The 19686-nt window shown below is 46.2% G+C and overlaps 1 protein-coding gene across 3 annotated transcripts in view; it reads left to right on the top strand.

Moving 5' to 3' along the window:
• Nucleotides 1-17159, top strand: part of LDLRAD3 (low density lipoprotein receptor class A domain containing 3) — a 276561-nt gene extending 259402 nt beyond the window's left edge. For all 3 annotated transcript variants that reach the window (XM_082343835.1, XM_082343834.1, XM_082343833.1), the window contains 2 exons: nt 8982-14566; nt 16014-17159. The gene's annotated coding sequence lies outside the window, so the exon portion shown is untranslated. The remainder of the gene's footprint in view (nt 1-8981; nt 14567-16013) is intronic.
• Nucleotides 17160-19686: the final 2527 nt, after the last annotated feature.

Below are 19686 nucleotides of genomic sequence, written 5' to 3'. Positions count from 1 at the left end.
GGAGACTCAACAGCCTTTCCTTAAACCTAGGTGGCAAGGTCAGTTTCAAGCTGCAGGCATTTGGGGCTTGGGTTAGGTGTGCTTTTTATGAGATGGTCATGGAGGGTAGGTCACAGTAACATGGATAAAGCCATAGAAGAGGAATTCTGCCTTGAAACCTGAACTCAACTCGTGGGTTCTAGAACTGTCCCTAAACCACTGAAAGTATTGAAATGGGTGAATTACCCACCAAGAGTCACCCGCAACCCACATAGGATTTTTAATTTGATGGATCAGAGATGCATTCCTATCTATCACCCTGGTCAAGCTACCCAAAGACTTAGATTCAACTATGCATGCTGTTAACTAGGCTTTCCACAATTAATTCTTTTATCTACCCCAAGAGGTAGAATGCATCAGTCCCTCAGACAAACGCCCCTTGGAAATTCTAAGGCAGCTGGGCTCACAAGAGCTGAGGGGCTGAATTCCCTTCAGATTTGGGGCTTAAAGGCATGACCATGGGGGACTGGGATGCAATATTGGGGGAAGCTTATTTACTTTAATATGACTGTTGCCTCAGCTGGGCAGGGCTTGTGTTCTGAATGAGGGTCATTCATGCTAAATTCCAGTGCCAGGCAGGATTTTGCTGTACTTGGCTTTCAGGTTCACCCTGGTGAATCATCCCTGTGAGCCAGCAGAGGAAAAGGCAACAAAGGAGCAAAAATGGGCAGTGTTTATGGGCCATGCATGGAAGTAGCACGCACCCCTCCACTCAAATTCCATTGCCCTTAGCCTGGCCAGTCCCATAGCCTCACCTACCTTCAAGGGAGGCTGGGCAGGTAAATTGGCTATGTGTCCTGGAAGAACCAGAAGTGGATTTTGGCACCGGCCACCAATTATATGTTTATACTCTTCTTTTCACACATAGGATACCTTCACCCCCTCCTGAAAGAAGAAACCCAACCATCCCATCTACTCAGATTTAAAGTCCAGGATTAGTGACAATTTCTATGTCAGATCTATGTGGTTCCTCTGGAGACACAATTTCGTAGCCCCACATGGCTCTCATCATCTCTCTTCTAGGTTGCCCCCCTTCAGCCAATTCTCAGAATGCTTGAGTAACTTTCAAGTCACTCAAGATAAAAGTCAAAATCATGGTCTCCTGGATCTCACACCATTGACTCTCCAGTACATATCTAGCCTCATCTTCTGCTAATCTTCCCCTCTCCCTCAAGTCTGCTCCAAGTCTGGGCCACCTTGCTGACTCTGGAACCCACCAGGCACACTCCCAGCTCAGGACATTTGCTCTTGCCATTCCCTCTGCCTGGAACACCCATCTCCAGATACTCTTCCGTATCAGAGAACCATCAGGAATTAAAATCCACTTAGAATCTTGATATTGTCATCTTTGAGACTCAGTTGTAGCCACTGTAGTCAAGACTCCCGGAATTAAGACATACCAGAGCTCTCTCCTGACCAAGCTATAGTTACCACCCAAATGACATTGAGGGATTCCTAGACCAAAGAAGCACATAGGACCTTGGGAAGGAGCATTGAGGAATATATTCAAAAAGTATGGTATGAAAACTTAATTTGGACCAATGCAAATGTTATCCATGAGTCAGGAGGTGAATCAGTTTAAGAAATAATACACTGGAATGTGCAGAAGAGGACCTAGGGATTGAGGTGGTACTTGCACACAAGCCCACCATGTGACCCTGCATGAAGTGTGACTCTTTTGCAAAGGAACTTGAGCCAGACCTTCAGCTTGGAGTGTGTCCCTCGTGTGCTAGTCTGTGAATCAGCTAAGGGCATGCAGATGTGCCTAGAAACTTCCTAGGACCACAGATCCTCTTTGGAGAGGATGGCAGCCCCAGTTCAGAGATGAGGAACTGACACCTCGTTCAAGCAGGAAAATGAGTTATCGGGGTATTATAGAAAGAGAAGAAGGGGTTGGCTTCCTTGTAAGTGAAAAATAAACTGTTTAAATAACTCATCCCTCCAGTTGGAATCAGTTACTGGGAAATGACTGAAATTGAGTGTCTTGACCCCAGTTGCTGGCTTGGCTTCGATCTGATAAGTGGCTCTTCATGAAAGTGTTGTTTGTGTTTGCCCAGTGCATCAGCTGGGATCAGTCAGAGCCCCTATGACTATTGCAGGAATAAAGGTTTGAAGATGGAAATTAGGGCTTACACTGATGTAGGAAAAGCTGGTGGAGTGACGCCTGGAAGGCTACAGCAGGAGGATCCCAGACACAGTTACCAACGACACCAGCCTGAGCGTGGGGCAAATGGAGAACTGAGAGCTTGCGAGGTGACCAAGAAGGCACTACAGTAAGTCAAAGATGGTACAGCAATGACTTAGCTCATGGAGAGGACTCAACGTCTTGTGACGGATCACCCCAGTGCGGAGTAATGACTCGCTGCCTTTCTGCCTTCAAATCTCACGTGAGCTCCTTTCATTGACACACTGGCCCCTAGAACCACACAAGGAAGGGGACTCCAGGAAGCATGGTTCCCAACCTGAGATGAGAGTGGAGACAACAGGCATCCAGCCCACCTGGGGACCGTGATCTTGGTTCATGTAGTGGTTTGCAGAACAGATACTCTCTCCTCCCAGTGAAAGGGTTCTTGTCATGTAGCAAATTAGACTCAATAAGTATTGGACCTTGATTTCTTTGTATTTAATGAGAAAGGGGAATTTCATCTTTGACCTTTAATTTTTCTAGGTGTATCTGATAATTGGAGTTCATAGTTTTCAATACTGGAATGATTCTATTATTTAGTATAATCTCTGATAAGCTGTTTGGACAACTTGTGCTGGGAAATAGAAATGCATGGCGTCGGAGTGACTTTTACTGATGATCTGTGTTGACCCTGAACAGAACTTTCTACTGCCCACTTTGGGTCCCAGGGAGACTCATAAAGGGACAGTTGGGGGTGTTGGGTAAGCAACTTCGTGAAGATGGGAATAAGATGCTCATCTCCTGCCCTGAGAGAAATGCCAGTAGGTGGACCACTGATTAGGCTGTCAAACCAAATGAGTTAGAATAGAAAAGATGGAAAAGTGTAAGGCTTCCAGGCCCCTCTCCATGCTTTCCCTCTCTCCTGCTTCCTGACACCCTTCTCACAAGAGCAAATTTACTAGGTAAGAGTCAAACCAAGTAAAAATATCAATTGGGCCACATCAGCCAGAGAACCGATTGCTCCAACTGGGAACCGGCATTTCAGAGATACCAGAAGGAGGAGTCGGCCTTGAGGAAAGGCCGAAAATCCTCTCTCCCTCCTACCCTTTTCCCCTCATCCTCCCCTGTCCTCTTTGCCCCTCTCGCTCTGTCCTCCCCTCCCCCCCATTCCCTGGTTAATGAATTTTAGAGGCAGAGCTCTTCCCACTCCTTGGACAGGCGGGGTGTCTAAGTGCCCGCGGAGTTTAATCTGCAGTCCCGACTCTCCCACTGGAAGATCTGAGGGCTTAGATTGGGAAGTAGAATGTAATACAAGACTCTCATTTTGATTTTAGTTAATAGCTATGTTTTTCTTATCACTCTTTCCTGGGAGTCCTGGGAGTACAGTACTTGGAAAGTTTTCTGGGCATCTCCTATTAAAACTGACATCTTGATGTTATCTTTGGCCCTCGCCTCTGGGTTCAAACAGAGTTCGCAAACCAGCAGCCCAAGGGTGGCATCCAACCCCGAGATAGATTTCAACCAGCTTGCAGACTCATATTATTTGAATCTGTTGCCAACGGTTAACGTTCAGGAGATTTCACATAAATATCTGGATGCCTGGCTTCTTTTAAAGAGCCAGGAGGTAGAGCAGCGTTGGGCTCCCGGCCCGGCTCCCTGCCCACGTGTCAGATTAGCCAGAGCTGAGGAGCAGCTGCCCCGTTCCGACGGAACCTCCGTTCCTCGGCGCAACATGGTCACCCCTTCTCCTTACTGTCTCCCATCCAACCCACTCACCTCACTGGGTCACTTGCTGGGCCCCCCTCCTATTTGTTAGAACATGGGGGAGCAAGGCTGAGGAGCTGTCACCAGACTTCTAACAGCCGCCGACAGTTTCTTTCTGAAAGGAGCAAGTACTTGAGATTGACAACTGCCAACTTTGCCACCAATCAGTCACTTTCTGGGCCTCCTTTGCCCCGTCTCGAAAATGAAATCTTAAGTCCTTAGAGTGGATATCTGTCACGCCCAGCACCTTCCTTTGTGATAAAATATAACATAACGTACAATTTACCATTTCAATCTTTTTTTTTTTTTTTTTTGTGCCGGGTCTTAGTTGCGGCATGCGTGTGGGATCCAGTTCCCTGACCAAGGATTGAACCCACGTCCCCTGCATTGGAAGGCAGATTCTTAACCACTCCGCCACCAGGGAAGTCCCGATTTCAATCACTTCTAAGTGTACAGTTCAGTAGCATGAAGTACGTTGACATTGTTTTCCAACCGTCACCACCATTCAGCCCTAGGACTTTTTCATCTTCCCAAACTAAAACTCTGTACCAATTAGACAATAATTCCCCTCTCCACTGTCCCTGATAACCACCGTTCTACTTTCTATGTATTTGACTATTCTAGGTACCTCATAGGAGTGGAATCATACCATATTTGTCCTTCTGCGTCTGATTTGTTTCACTTAGCATATCATCAGTGTTCATCCATGTTGTAGCGCGTGTCAGTTTCCTTTCTTTTTAAGGCTGAATAATGTTCCATTGTACGGATATGCCACATTTCATTTGTCCATTCAGCCATACACAGGCATCTGAGTGGTTTCCACCTTTTCGCTATTGTGCATCATGCTACTCTGAACAGGGGTGTACAGGCATCTCTTTGACTCCTCGCTTCATTTCTGTGAGGTTTAGACCCCAGGGTGGAGTCGGCTCAGCACGTTGGCCACAGCCTTCCTGGGTTTGGAGAATCCCCCTCCTCCTTTGCGTTCTGCCCCCGCCCCCCCCCCCAGGAAGCAGTCAGTAACTCATCTGGGAACTAGGGTCCAGGCACATGACGAGACTCAGGCCAATAGGACCCTCACTTGAAGACTTGCATTTGAAAGAGAGGAACATGTAGAAGGGGGCACCGTGCAGGATTGGTTCTGAGGTGGCAGAGGAAATTGAACTTCAGGCTGCAGCAGGGGCAGGCATCTTAAAGGCACCCAGCGTCGGGCCAGCTGTGGCTCCTGTGTCAGGAGTGTCTGCAGCCGAGCACCAGGCGTTCTCACGGGGGTGTATTTTCCCCTCAACAGCCTCTAGCTCGATTCTCTGTTCCTCCCAGAAATTCTCCAGGCCACTTACTTAGTGAATTCCTTTTCTGTTTAAAACAGCAAGTTTATCATTTGCAGCAAAGATCCTGACTGATCCAATGCTCAGTGCAGACGTGACATCGGGGCACGAGCGCTGGATTTGGAGTCCACAGACCTGGGATCAAGCGTCCACTCAGCTCCAGATTCTCAGCCTGACTTTACACAAGTCAACCTGTTTTACCAAACCTCAGTTTTGCCTGCAAAATGGTTGTAATCGCCTTTACTTCTTCAAGCAGCAGTGAGAAATCTGTGCTATATTACACAGGAAATCCCTTGTGAAGGGCAATAGAAACTTCTAATGGGGAGTCATATCCTTGTTGCTTCACTGGGGGTCCAAGACGCCCTTGCTTTTAAATGCTAAGCGATTTGAGAACCTGCATTATGCAGGCGAAATCCTGAATGCACCTGCACCCAGGAATTGAATGTACCCCTGTAAGTGCCCTTTTTGGAAATTTAACACGTTGGTAGAGGCAGGGAGATGGGGAGTAGAGGTGTTTATTAGGCAGCACCTGATGATCCAAATGCAGAGCAGTGATGCCAGTAAGGAAGAGGAAGAGGACGAGGAAGAGGAAGATGCTAATACTTATTGGTTAGTTTCTGTGCCAAGCACTTTGCTGTCGTTTGCATTGTCTCATATAATCCTCTGAATCAGGGGTTGGCAAACTGTGACTCACTCACAGGCCAAATCAGACCCACCACCTGATTTGTAAATAAAGTCTTATTGGGACACAGCTGTGTCCATTCATTTACTATTTCTATGGCTGCTTTCATTCCAATGACCGCAGAGTTGAGTTGCTGCAACAGAGTTCCCATGGCCCCCAAAGCCTAAAATATTTGTTACCCAACTTTTATAGAAAATGTTCCTGACCCTTGCTCTAAATGAAGCATGAGAGATGGGTATTATTGTTCTACCCACTTTCCAGATTGGGAAACCAAGGGCCAGAGATGTAAAAAGATTGTGCGAAAGCCCTCAATTTCAGATTTGCGCTCGGAGACCATGCTCCAACCACTAACTTTTAACTTTTTCCATCACTTTATGACAGTGATGTCCCCTCCTTTTCATTTCCTTTCCCTTCTGAGGAAATTGGTGTATGACCCATAGTTTCCACCTTCCAACTTCAAATGATGGCATCAGCTCTGGACTGAAACGTCCACTTCCTGCCTCCAGGCTCTCCATCTAAACTGGACGTTGTTTCCCTAACGATTATTTGCTGCCTTGCTGCTTTCAAAATTGATTGGTTCCCCGAAGCCACGGTGCTATCTATCTGTTAAATGGTTGGAAATCTCTGCCAGTTTGGGAGCTGAATCCAGGGACCCGGGAGAAATGCAGCTTTGCCAGGCAGGGCTGGCTTTGTAGACACTTCCCTCTGGAGCACGTGTGTCCAGGGTTCCAGCTCATGTCACTTTGGTGTCCCTGCACCACATCCTTCCCCGGCCACATTAGGGAGCCCTGAGCCCCAGAGGATGTTTTAGCGTTTTGCTCTATTTCTCACCTGAGTCTAAAGCTTACTTGGGTTGGATTAGTCTCTGACAGTAAACAGCGGCAGACCGTGGAGAGGGGCTCCCGGGGCCGGGCACCCACTCACTGCCTGTTGCGCAGAGCTCAGGAAGGAGGGAGCCAGAGGACAGCCACTTGGGAGGATGAACACTTCCAGCTGTGCCGCCTTTCTGGTTCAATCGCTTCCCCACCTCTGTGGTTTTCAATCGACTTTGCCATCTTAGTTTTGTTGTCTGTATGATTCATAAAACATTTCAGGACTGGGGGAAACAGGTGGCAGGAGCCAGTCTGCAAGCCCCTGGCAGATCTATCTATTAGGAAGGGGTTGGCACATTGGTACAAAGCCTGAGAGAGCAAGTTTGTGCTCGGGCTCCATGCAGAAGCCTCTTCCAGGCAAATGAACACTGATAGAATGATTCTGATCTTCAAAATCAGATGCCCACGGCCCTTACGACCACTCAGAATGGTCTCATTTGTCGTTTCAGGGTGTGCCAGAGAGATGCTTTGTCACATCTAGTTCCCAAAGACAGACAAGCCCACGCCAGTCCTGGCCTCGGTGTCCCCAGGACTATTTCCATGTGTTAGTCCCTCCTCTGTGCCTCAGCAAACCCATCTGTAAAATGGGAAAGCAGCTGGCCAGCACCCAGGGGGAATCCTCATTCCGGAGAGCCTTGGTCTGTCCTACCTCCACAGGGAAGGCAGGGAGTTCTGCACAGAGTCTCTCAATAGGCCTTATATCTTGGATAAACTGCATATTGGAATTTAATTTGGAATCCCTGCTGTTTCCTTGATGAACACAAACCACACTGCAATTAGAGTGATGAAGCAGGCTGCTGTCACTCCTGACAGGAGTGATCTGTCTGAGCAAGGAGGGAGGGGACAGGCCCTTGGCAGGTGGCTGGTGGACTCATGCTGGGCGTGTTCCCTGCCTCGCCCCTGCAGGAGAAAGGCCCTCAGGGGAGGAGGGCTGTCCACTCTAACCTCAGCTCCAGGGGCAGGGTGGAGGAAGGGTTTGGGGGACACTTTCTTGGTTTGCATCCATGGCTCATGGCCCACGCTGATCCCTGCTAACACTTGGTGGTAACAGCTAATTCAGCCCCTGACTCAGGTCTCAGAATCTCACCTCCTCCTCCATCCCAGTGTGAAAGGGAACAAACATTTATTGAGCACCTGTTATGTGCCAGGCACTGGGCCCCATGTTCTCAAGGCAAGAACCCATTTGATCCACTATGTAGCTTCATGAGATGGGCACACTCATTATCTCCATTTTACGGTTGAGAAACCTGGGATGCAGAGATTAAACACTGCACACGAGGTTACACAGCTCATAAGTGATGGCAGTAGGTAGGATGTGAACTCAATGGTAAGGGTCCAAGTTCATTTTCCACCTTACCCATGCATCCCCCAAGACCCCAGCCTTCCAGCGACTAATCTGGTCTCTCCCTGATCATCTGCTGTCTCCTCCTCCCCTGCACCTCCCATCCCCATATCGCCTCTTTGACATGGGAATCTGCTCTCTCGCCACCCCCTCACTGGCTCTTCCCCACCGGAGGAGGATGCCTTCTCTGATGGATGAGTTCAGGAGAATGGACTGTCCACAGGGCCATGAGGAACAGGTGCAGGGGGCGTGCCCTGCCCTCCCAGTCTTCAGGTGGAAAGCGCCCTCTGCAGGGCCGCTTCTGGAAGCCTGAGCCTGGAGTTTGCTCTCCTGCCCCAGCTCCTCCACCCGGGACTAGACGGAATGGTCAGCGTGGCGTGTGCTATGGAGGAATAGCAGGTAGAGTTACTACAAAGTCTCATTTTGGCCTCAGGTCAGGGCTGCCCACACTCAAAGCTGATGTTTGAGCCCCGTTTTGTTCAGTTCATTGTATTGATGTATTATAGGCCAGAATTCAGGAGAGGAAGAGAGGGACCGGTACCTCAAACCTAACCCCTAACTCCCAGGGACCAGAACTGGATATCCATCAGCATGCAAAGTTCATATAGCCAAACCGCTTCAGCCCCCAGGAGGTCTGCCATAGGTATTGTGGACCATGGCTGCCGCCTGAAGACAAACACAGTGTGCGTCTTAGGAGGATATGCAGAGGGAGCTTGTCCAATACTGGCTCCACTGCTGAGTAGGGTGGCACTGGGTCAGTTAGGAATGCTTTTGGCTGCAAGCTACTGAAAACCTGACAAATAATGTTTTCGATGTTTTTTTTTTTTCTTAGTAGCAAAAGTCTCTAGGTGGCTGGCTGCTGGCATTCACTCCATGGTTCCATGATGTCAGGGCTGGCATCTGTGTGAGTCTCTGGACAGTTACTTAATGTCTTTGCTCCATAATCACTAGGTGTCTTCCCCAGCTCCAGGCATCAGGTCCAAACTCAAGGTGAGGAAGATGGAAAAGATGGCACCAATAACTCTTGTGCCTGTCAGCAGGAAAGCAAGTTTTTCTATCTAATTGGTCTGAAATAGTCATGTTGCCATCCCTAGCAGTGAGGGAGGCTGGAAAAGAAAATATTTGACATTTCTAGTCTATAGTGAAGCTGGGCAATGGAGAAAGACATTAGGTATTGCATTAATCAAACAAAGGCATGGGTCACCACCTTTCTTGGATTCACTTGGTTGATCCCATTGAATGTGAGCCTGAAATATAGTTGGTTTGGGCTGATCATGCTTTGCAGCAACTTTCATCTCACCTTTTCTAACTCCCATGGCAAAGTTGGCTCTTTGGAAATGACTGTTTGTCCATCCTTGGTGAAACCGGGGGCCTAGCAGCCAGTGCTGGGACACAGGGAGCTCACCAGAGCCCCGTAGCATGGGTGATGATGACCAATGACAGTGGTGGTGGTGATAGAAATGGTCACATGAGGTAAGTTCTATTATTATTCCCATTTTAAAGGTAAGGAGATGGGGGCTTGGAAAATTTGCGTGGCCTCTCAAAGTGACACCACTACCAAGAGCCAAAGTTTTTGGTCACTGTGCTATACCACCTCCTGGAATTCACTTTCCAGGACCAGGAGACCAAAAGCCAGCAAATCTCCAAGGACTACAAAAGCCAGAGGAGGAGTGTTTCTAGATTAATGATCCAAGTGATGCCACCAGTGTCCAGAATCCGTTGCATGTATAGCTACAGTGGAGGTGAAACGTGATCTGAAGAGGTAGCAGACACATCACACACTTAGCTTTAACCCACAGCTCATTAATCACCCTCAAGTCAAAAGCATTTATCATGATTAGATCCAGCCCAGTATCTGTGATAATGGATTTTTTTTAAAATAATGCAAATAGAAAACCACACCTTCCCCGTATATCATACAGGTCAAGATCTGGAGGTCAGGATCATTTGTTCATTTAACAAATATTTGTCGTGTACCTACTGGGTACCTACTGTGTACTAGGCACTGTTCTAGATGCTGGAAATCCAGCAGGGATCAAAGTGAATAAAAATCTCTGCCCTCCTGGAGTGTATATGTCTCTCTCCTCCAGGGGAGAGACAGGCCATAAACAAAATAAACAGGTAAGATAGAAAGATTGGTACATGGTGGTCCCACACTCCTAGGAAAGGACAGATTATTCTATAGTCATGGGCACAAGTTTCCACCAGAACTAGTTTTCAACCTGTCTAATCCATCAATGACAATTCTATACTTGATGAATTGATGAGTGACAACTCACTTCAATGAATGCAACTTGGAAAGCCAGGTAATCAGTGACAGCATCATGGTGTGGAAGCCAGCCAACTGCTGGTGGACTGGCTTCTGTGAACACACTTCTAAGGCTCACATCAACCCATTCCTGCCTCTAAAACCAACACAACCCAAAATACACTCTTCCCAACAACTCAATAAAAGACCAGCACTTTGCTTTGCTCAGAGAAATTTGTGTGATCAGCATGGCTCTTTCTTTACTTAAACTTAAGAAATATTTTCAGATTTCAAGTGGTGGTCTCCTCCTTTGATAAGTCTGGAGGTGCCAGTGAAATTATTTTGAAAGTCCTCAGTCCAACAGGTACACTCACCTGGTCCTTTGTGCCCAAGGGTAGTTACTCTATAGATTTCCCTGACATGTTTCATTAAAATGTCTTTGCTGAATTTATTTTATTATCCAAGAATTTGCAACCAGATGGTTCTTTGTACAAGGAAATTAGGCCTCAGTCATTGTATAATTAGAACTTTCTTTGGAGCTGTATCATTTGGTGAATATTTTTGCCATTAATTGACTTATTCTTTTCCTGCTTGCTTTGCTTTTGGTTTTGTTTGACTATTTGTACAAAGTCTTGTCTTGTGTGTCTTTGTTTTGACCTGAATTGTCTTGTGTCTTTTGAATGCATAGAGAATGCTCCACGGGGAACATAGGCTCCAATCCAATCCAAACCAGCCCCAAGGACTCTAAGCTGGAGATCCAGATACCAACAAACGATTCATGTAAAAGCGATGGATCAAATACTGCTCTTGGTCCCCTTCAAAATTTTATGAGGATACTCCTTGCCTTATCAATTTGTAAAAGAAGTCACTTTGTTCAGTCTATACCAAGGTCAATAATTGTTGGGTTATTATTTATCTGACCCCTTCTTAGCCTCTGTTTGGTTGGGGAATCTAAAACATCATTCATAAGCACACAGACTTTTGACCAACTGTAGTGGTTGGTCTTTTTGTCATGGGTTTGGCTATGTCAAAGCCTCAACCTCCTCCTGGCAGAATTCCTGCTTCTCATACAAGTTTGCATTTAACTGGGTAAATGGCAAAATATTGTTTTTACTTGGTGTATTAGTTTACAAGGGCTGCCATAACAAAGTATCACAGACTAGGTTGTTTAAACAACAGAGATTTATGATTTTCTCACAACTCTGGAAGCTTGAAGTCCAAGATCAATGTGTCAGCAAGGTTGGTTTCTTCTAAGGCCCCTCTCCTTGGCTTGTAGATAGCTGTCTTCTCCCTAGGTCTTCACATGGTCTTCCCTCTGGGTCTGTGTTCTCATCTCTTCTTCTAAGGACACCAGTCATACTGGAGTAGGGCCCACCCTAATTATCTCACTTAAACTTAATCACCACTTTAAAGACCATATCTCCAAATACAATCACACTTCGAGACAGTGGGGTTTAGGACTTCAACAGATGAATTTTAGGGGGACACAATTCAGCCCATAGCATGTGGAATAACTGATTGTTTGGAGGAGACATGTCAAAGTGAGGAAATTAATACATTTAACAATAGTTCTAGAAAATTATGAGAAATTATATTAAAAATTCAATAATCAGTAACTTTGTATGGGGACAGATAGTTACTAGACTTATTGTGGTGATCATTTCATAATGTACATATATATTATGCAGGATATCTGAAACTCACATAATATTGTACATCAACTATATTTCAATTTTAAAAATTCAATAGTCAGCTTCCTTGATTGATATTCTAAGGACTCAAAACAAAACACCGACTCCAAGAGAGTCCATCTCCATAAGTTTCTATTTCAGTCCCATCCAAGCTTTCAGGATTCTGTCCTTTTCGCACTGCTCTACTTTATTGTCACCACCCACTTAGGTCCCTCTCTTCTTCTACTCTTTCTCCCGACTTTCTAAGTGAGTTTGTCTCAGGAAAGGCACAATAACATCGCAAAATATCCCCTTAAAACTACTAGATCAGAAGGCATATCTATAGCAGCTGAAATTTAACTATAGTCTAGTGCTAAATTGAGGGCTATAATTATAGAATTTTTGTAAACCTCAGGAAGGAAGAAATTTGCTGTAGAATTTAGGATTTTGCTAGACATTGTCCTGGGCTATCAGATTTTTACCAACCTAACTTTAGTTCACTTAATTGCTAGTCCCCCTGGTGAGGGACAATGTTAAAAGCAGCAGCGGAGGAGAGAGAGAAACTAAATAACCCAGCTATGCCACAGTTTTTTCAATGGTCCTGAAAGGGCAAGAAAAATAAGAAAGTTACTAAAAATAAGGCCATTTCAGAAGCCTTTTCATTATAGGCAGTGGTATGCTGGCAAATATTTAACCACCAGCCCTCAACCTGAAAGGGGAGCCATGAATTGTAGGGTTTGCAGATTTCCATGGTGTAAATGTACCCACGCTGGCCAATTCCAGGCTAACAACATGACATCATTGAATGCAGTATTGAGTAGAGAGGCTCTCAAGAGCTGGTGCAAGCTGGCTCCAGCACACACTGCTCCAGGCTAGCTTGGCTAGATTCAGATTCGCAAACAAAATAAGGAATCAACAGTGACTTCAGGAAACTTCCAGTGATATTCTAGGGTAGACCTACAGCCAAAGTCAAGGGAATCTATTTTCGTTTTTAATGTCCTCTGACCTGAAATAAGAGAATCGGAAAACAATAAATTGGAATGAAAAGTTGCCAATTTAGACATTTCTCAACAGGAAGCCCTATAGAAATAAAAAAGTTAAAAATGGAAACAAACATCTGGCTTAAGCCACTGGTTCAGAGACCGGAAGGTGCTCTGTGCACTCAGAATGCAGAGCTTGTTGAAAGGATCACCTGCAGGTGTTGCAAACATCGGAAGGACTAATGCCTCACGATGTGTAGAAACTCAAGAGCAACTTTCCAAAATCTGTCCGGCGATGCCCCTCAGGCAGACATTAATACCCAACACTCCCTGCCCTTCCTTCCTCTAAACTCCATCTAGAGCAGATAGCTGTTCTTTTTGTCTACCTGGGTACCTCTGGAGTCTTTTCATGTGGTTCAAGTGAAGCTGACCTCAGCTCCAGCCCCCTCTTCCTTCAGACTAGCAGGTGACTCAGAGGTGGCTGATCAGGAACTCTAGCCCATTGGTTCCATGATGGGCAAATGACCCAACCTGTGTCCTTGATCTCCAGAATTTTTAGGAAGGATGGTATCTCTTCAGTGGAGTTAAGCTGGCTGCCAAGCTAGAAAGCAGAATCCATTTCTCCTTATACCTGGGCTTGCCCTGGGGCGGCTCACCTGTTTTCGTGCCTCTGCTTCTGTTTCCCTGCAATTACTTTTCCCTTCTCCCTCTTCTCACAGCCTCATGGCTGCTACTTTGTCATGGCCACTGATGCTCCCTCATTCTTGCCTTTTGCCTTTGCTCTGTGCATCTCTCCCTTTCTCCCCATTCCACCCCATGATGCAGAGACCATGTCTATTTTGTGTACTATTGTATACCCAGTGCCTGGAATACTTTTGATTAAGGAATGATTTTTGCCTTTCTCTGAGTTTTCCATTCAGACTTGCCAAGACATGGCATCTGATGGGGCTGAGCCCCTTCATGCCTGTCTTTGGTCAGGCATCACCCCGGTCCAACCCATTATGGCCAATGTCTAGCAGGGCCACCTGCAGGTAATTAAAGGCATCCAGAAAGATGGAAGTATAACTTGTTCAGTGCAAACAAGCTATGATGGGCAGATTCTGGCTCAGCTTCTGCATCCTGGTATTCCTGCCCTTGTGTAATCCTCTCCCCTTGAGTGTTGGCTGGGCCTGGTGACTTGCTCCTAACCAAGAGAATACAGCAAAAGTGATGGAAGTCATTCCCATGATTAGGTCATCAAAGATTGCGACTTCTGTCTTGCTGGTATTCTCACTCTGGTTCTTCGTATGTGCTTGCCCTGTTGGAGAGGACCATCTGTCAAGGGACCGTGGGTGACATTCAGCCAACAGCAGAAAACTGAATCCTACCAACGGTCACGTGAGCTGTGAAGTGTACCCATTCCAGCAAAGCCTTCAGATGAGACCAGAGCCTCAGCTGACGCCTGGATTTCAGCCTTGTGAGAGACCCTGAGGCAGAGGACCCAGCTGAGTGGTTCCTGGATTCCTGACCTACACAAATTGTGAGATTATAAATGTTGTTTTAAAGTCACTAAGTTTGGGGATAACTCACTTATGCAGCATTAGATAGCTATGCTTAAGCCAAATGATATCTGAATATCATTTCTACCATTATTTCTTTTTTTTTAAATTTATTTTATTTATTGTTGGCTGCGGTGGGTCTTCGTTGCTGCGCACGGGCTTTCTCTAGTTGCGGCGAGTGGGGGCTACTCTTCGTTGCGGTGCGTGGGCTTCTCATTGTGGTGGCTTCTCTTGTTGTGGAGCACGGGCTCTAGAGGGCAGGATCAGTAGTTGCTCTTTCTAGCGCATTAACTGTGCCTGAGTGACCCTGTCACTCAGAGGTCAGGAGGCTTGACCCTAGGGCCCTGTGACCCTCAGCCAGAACCAGGACACAGACTCACCCAGCCAGGGACGGGGCAGAGGCCAAGCCTCTTCCTATTCTTCCCCAGACTGGCTGTCTCCCTGGGGACAATAAACACCCAGCTGAGACCTCAAACAGGAGACAAAGAAAGCATCCCTATTGAAAGAGTTCCTCTATGGCTTCCATCCAGTAGATTATCTGTCTCCTCAGAGAGTAGCCAGGAAACCAAAGACAAAAGAGTCATTGTTTCCATCCTCCACAGGCTGCTGGGTGAGTGGGTGACAGAGCAGGTTATTGCTGCCTCAGAACCTTTAGGGGGGCCCCTTCCCCACTGAGGGGGCCTCCCTTGGGCCTTTCTGACTTGAGAGCCCTTCCCTCTCTTTAGCTCCGTGTTGCAGGGCCAGTGTGCCTGGTGGGCCTGCAGAAGCTGTGACCACGTCATGCTCATCTGGTAGAGGAGGGTCCTGATGTGGGTTTCTGGCCAGCTCCGGTGGGCAGCTCTGAGAGGAGAGCGGTCAGTTTGAGAAGCACAGTCCTCGTGTGGGCTGCACGCCTGAGTGACTGAGGAAATGCTCAGGGGGCAGCTTGGAGTGGTGGGAAGAACAGAGGCACTGGGCCAGAGAAGCCTGGGACTGAATCCAGCCCAAGTCACCTGCAGAGTGACCTTGTGTAAATTACAGCCCCTCCCAGCCTCAGCATCGCCGTCTGTAATCATGGGGTCGTTTATTCACAGTGTGTCAGCCCTTACCTAGAAAGGACTGGAACTAGGGTTCGAGGCGAGTGGGACACTTGCCTTGGGCACGAAATTTCAGAGGGTGCCGTTTTGTTTATGGTTTCCTTTGCTGTGCAAAAGCTTTTGAGTTCAATTAGGTCCCATTTGTTTATTTTTATTTTTATTTTTATTTCTATTACTATAGGAGACGTCTCGGAAAAGATATTTCTGCGATTTATGTCCAATAGCGTTCTGCCTATGTTTTCCTCTAAGAGTTTTATAGTATCCAGTCTTACATTTGGGTCTTTAATCCATTTTGAGTTTATTTTTGTGTGTGGTGTTAGGGAGTCTTTTAATTTCATTTCTTTACATGTAGCTGTCCAGTTTTCCCAGCAAGACCCACAGAGTGGGAGAAAACATTTGCAAACGATACAACCAACAAGGGATTAGTCTCCAAAATTTACAAACAGCTCATATGGCTCAATATCAAAAAAACAAACAACCCAATCAAAAAATGTGCAGAAGACCTAAATAGACATCTCTCCGAAGAAGACATACAGATGGCTAAGAGGCACATGAAAAGATGCTCAATGTCACTAATCATTAGAGAAATGCAAATCAAAACTACAATGAGATATCACCTCATACCTGTCAGAATGGCCGTCATCAAAAAATCTACAAACAATAAATGCTGGAGAGGGTGTGGAGAAAAGGGAACCCTCCTACACTGTGCGTGGGAATGTAAATTGGTACAGTCACTATGGAGAACAGTATGGAGGTTCGTTAAGAAACTAAAAATAAAGCTATGATATGATCCAGCAATCCCACTCCTGGGCATATATCTGCAGAAAGACATGGTTCAGAAGGATACATGCACCCCAATGTTCATTGCAGCACTGTTTACAATAGCCAAGACATGGAAGCAGCCTAAACGTCCATCGACAGATGAATGGATAAAGAAGTTGTGGTACATATATACAATGGAATATTATTCAGCCATAAAAAGAATGAAATAATGCCATTTGCAGCAACATGGATAGACCTAGAGATTATCCTAAGTTGAAGTAAGTCAAGCAGAGAAAGACAAATATCATATGATATCGCTTATATGCAGAATCTAAAAAAAAAGGTACAAATGAACTTATTTACAAAATAGAAACAGACTCACAGACTCAGAGAATGAACTTATGGTTACAAGGAGGGAAGGGTCACGGGGAGGGTTAGACTGGGAGTTTGGGATTGACATGTACACACTGCTATATTTAAAATACTGTAGATAACCAACAAGGACCTACTGTAAAGCACAGGGAATGCTGCTCAGTATTCTGTAATAACCTAAATGGGAAAATAATTTGAAAAAGAATAAGTACATGTATATGTATAACTGAATCACTTTGCTGTACACCTGAAACTAACACAGCATTGTTAATCAACTATGCTTCAATATAAAATTAAAAAATTTAAAAAGTTGCCAGAGAGCTCAGTAACCAACATAAATAATATTTTAATGCAATATTTTTTTTTTAGAAATTCACGTTCTTTTATTTATTTATTTATTTATTTATTTATGACTGTGTTGAGTCTTCGTTTCTGTGCGAGGGCTTTCTCTAGTTGCAGCAAGTGGGGACCACTCTTCATCGCGGTGCGCGGGCCTCTCACCATCGCGGTCTCTCTTGTTGCGGAGCACAGGCTCCAGACACGCAGGCTCAGCAATTGTGGCTCACGGGCCCAGTCGCTCCGCGGCATGTGGGATCCTCCCAGACCAGGGCTCGAACCCGTGTCCCCTGCATTGGCAGGCAGATTCTCAACCACTGCGCCACCAGGGAAGCCCTAATGCAATATTTTTTTAAAAAAATCAAATTTAATGCAAAAAAGTCATGGGCAACAAAATATCACAATTTTAAACAAAGACGGGACCTGTGAACATTAGCAGCCTTTGTGAGATGCTCCCAGGAGGCTGGAGAGGTGGGTCGTAGCCACATGAAGATCTCCTGTCGGCCAGCTCAGTCCTAAGTTCAAGTGCGCCATGCTGGCTTGCTCTGTCTAGTGCAGTGGTTAGACATACAGGAGTGGGGGGATCCCACAGACCCGGGTCTGTGTCCTGTCTTTACTGCTTACAGCTTTGAGGCCTTGGATAATGTTACTTCACCACTCTAAGCCTCAGTTTCCTGACATGTGAAACAGAATAATAACAACACTATCTCCACCAAAGGGTGGTTGGAAAACAGGACGCCTGACGGTAAGTGCTCAGTCTTAGTGGTTGTCATTGTGACATCATTTAACATACTTCAGAATCAACACGAAAAACTCCCTTGGCTGGGCAGAGGATAAAACACGCCGGCATTCTGTGGTTGCCTGTGCGCTGCCTTTGTGAGCCCTCCAGATAAGCTGCCTCTGCTGAGCTCTCTGGTTCATCAGATACACAGGCGGCCTGGGAGCTGCCTGACTGGAGCTGCCTTTACTGCTGCGTCCGCTGCCATCTGGATATCAGAGGGAGCGCGAGAAGGGGCCGGTTGCCGAGGCAGGAGCAGCTGGGGTGGAGGGCCTGGAGAGTCCCGAGCTGCAATCTGTTCGCTGCACACTCTTTTGGAATGCATGATTTGGGGCAAGGATCAAAATAGCATCTCTGCGACACAGCCAGCCACCATCTGCCTTGGCATGCAGGGAGCATGGGGCTTTGGCTCAGTTCTGACCAGTGGGGGTTCTCATGGCTGCATTGTCCAGTCTGGGGAGTGCTCAGGACGCAGGTGACCCCAACAGGACAAAGGAGGGCATTTGCCATTTGGGGTGGATTTTTTCCTTCTGATGCTTCTGATGTCAGATGCTGGAAGAAGGGCTTTGAACAGGAGTTAGGAGCAGGTGACGGCATTACTTTGTTCATTTAATGAGCTGCAGGCACTATACTAGGCTCCAGGAGGACTCACTGCAAGGGAGGAGAAGCGGCAGACTCTCAGGGTACAGGGCTCTCAAACTTTCAGGTGTATCAGTATCAGCGGAAGAATTCATTGAAAAATAGAGTTTGGTTCAGTAGGTCTGGGGTACAGCCCCCAAATTTGCATTTCTAACAAGCTCCCAGGTAATACTGATGCTGCTGGTCTGGGTACCACTCTCTGAGAACCACTGATGCTAGTGGATATGGGATCTGGGATCAGGCTGCCTGGGTTTGAGTTGAAACCAACTCAGCTACTTACTTGGCTGTGAGACCTTTGATGACTTAGTCTCTCTGAGAATCAGTTTCCTCATCAATAAAATAGGTTAAGTAGGGATGATCATGACAGTACTTATCTCATGGGTTTCTTGTGAGAACTAAAAAAGTTATGCATATAAAGCACTCAAAACAGTGTCCCACATAGAGAAATTACTTAATATGCATTAGCTATTATGATCTGTAACATTTAAACATTTTCCAATGAGAGTTATTACATGGGTGCTTTTATAAATAAAGGTGAGTAAGAAAATGTCCCTGTGGGCTTCCCTGGTGGCGCAGTGGTTGAGAATCTGCCTGCCAATGCAGGGAATACGGGTTCGAGCCCTGGTCTGGGAAGATCCCACGTGCCGCGGAGCAACTAGGCCCGTGAGCCACAACTGCTGAGCCTGCGCGTCTGGAGCCTGTGCTCCGCAACAAGAGAGGCCATGATAGTGAGAGGCCCGTGCACCACGATGAAGAGTGGCCCCCGCTTGCTGCAACTAGAGAAAGCCCTCGCACAGAAACTAAGACCCAACACAGCCAAAAAAAAGAAAAGAAAAAAAAAAAAGTTGTAGAACCATTAAAATCCCTTATTAAAAAGAAAAAAGAAAAAGAAAATGTCCCTGTGTATTTATGCATATACAAAACATTTGCCTGTGATTTCGAGCGGCTCACAGACCCCCAAAATCTCATCCTTCTTAATGCCCCTTGTTTTGTAGAGTATAATAGCTACCATTTCGAGCCTCTACTATGTTGCATTAAGTGTGGCAGGTAATTTACATTCTAAAAGTTACTTCATTCAGTCCCCGCAATCACTTCATAAGGCAGTCATCATCATTCCTATTTTACAGACAAAATAATT

Source organism: Balaenoptera borealis (genome assembly GCF_965194805.1).
Source record: "Balaenoptera borealis genome assembly, chromosome: 11".
NCBI lineage: Eukaryota > Metazoa > Chordata > Mammalia > Artiodactyla > Balaenopteridae > Balaenoptera > Balaenoptera borealis.
The sequence above is the reverse complement of the archived record's forward strand: the minus strand, read 5'-3'. Positions and strand labels throughout refer to the sequence as shown.